Consider the following 1,660-nt stretch of genomic DNA (forward strand, 5'->3'; position numbering starts at 1 on the left):
GTGTGCTCTGCCCTCATGTTCAGAGCCATTTTCTAACAGGCACGAGGCTAACTTTTGCATTTACATTGAAATCAATGGTAAATCTTTAGATAATAGTTATTTCACTGTTAATAAACATTGAAATACTTTAATTATTTCAATGTTTATTTACTGATTCTTAAGGTTTTTTAACATTAGTTGCAGCCTACTAAATAAACAATTGATTTCTGAATGGTTTATAAAACATTTCATCGTTTAATGACTTTTTTAAAAAACCCTATGAACTTAAGTTTAATCGAAACTATTGATGTACTGTACATTAATGATTGTGAAGAGTTGTAGCTGTAATGGACGGGATCTTCTGCATGTAACAGAATCTATATTAAGTGTTGGGAGATTTACTTTAAAAACATATTCCAATACAGTAACTAAAAATGTAATCAATAACTCAATCAAGTAAAAAACAAATATCAATAAGATGACTTTACACTCTTGACCAGAGCGACGTTGTGTGAAACACAGTTTATATGTGTGCATGTGGTTACAGGCAGTATATCGTTCTTTATTTTAAGATTGTAATCCTGTTACAAACCTTCTTTTTTCCTCAATGTATCTGTAATCTAATTACCTATATACCTATATAATTACCTAATTATATGAGAACCTAACTCATATCTATTTTTCAATAACAGATGTGGACATGTGGAACATATTTTTACTTGGATTCACTTTGTGTTTGTGCTGATTCTTTGTTTTCGTCTTAGTGGGACATTTGTAAATTCATAATTCTCTCACTCTGCCTCTCACCCACCCCGGGTGTTTGATTCCCATGCCGAAGCAGGCCCAAAACAACAAGACATTCTTTGGCTGGCCTGTATTTACCACAGCTCCACCACAGAGAGTTAAGCTCCACCCACTCATGAAATCACTGAAGGGGATGAGAGAGTCATAGAGAAACAAGAGAGGAGGGCTGCCCTCATTTAACTTACCGACAGGGTCACAGAGTCCTCAGAGACAGAGAGGGAAGGTGACCATCACAAACCTTCAGAAAACTTCAGCCGCAGCAGAGGGTTGGTGCTGCGGGGCGCAGGGAGAGTGGGTAGGTTGTGCGCGTCTGTTGTCGTTAAGGGTTAATTGTACCCATGTTGTGGCTGGCCGTTCTCAGGCAGGCTGGCTAGAGTCAGGCTGGCAGAGGGAACAGAGAGACCCTTTATAATACAGTCCTGCTGATTGAAATCATATGGCATTGCCTGAAATCATTGCACTACTTTGAAGACAGACACAAAGCAGGAGAAAAGTGTCGTGCACCCCCTGCTCCTCAACGCTCTCGTTTTCTTCTTCTTTGCTTTTATTCTTCGTCTGGATTTTGCGTTATTTTAGGTATTGTTTTGGTTACAGTTTGTTTGGTTGATTTTAAGTGACTTTGGTGTGAGTATCTGACCCCGTCATCCTGCTCTTCTTTCCTTTTCTGCAGAGTCTGGACCTGGTCAGGTTTCGGTCACGTGGCTCCTGGTTTCTCCTCAGTTCGTCCTCCTCCTCAGCCTCCCACTCACCTCCCTGCAGAAGAGCCAGCAGCCGAGAGGGGCTGAATGGCACCAGCCCATTCAAACTCATCATAGGCCCCTGACGAAAGACAACGCAGGCTGAGGAAACGACAACGACAATCAGAGAGAAGTCACCT

This window comes from Acanthopagrus latus, chromosome 6 (genome assembly GCF_904848185.1).
Source record: "Acanthopagrus latus isolate v.2019 chromosome 6, fAcaLat1.1, whole genome shotgun sequence".
Taxonomy (NCBI): domain Eukaryota; kingdom Metazoa; phylum Chordata; class Actinopteri; order Spariformes; family Sparidae; genus Acanthopagrus; species Acanthopagrus latus.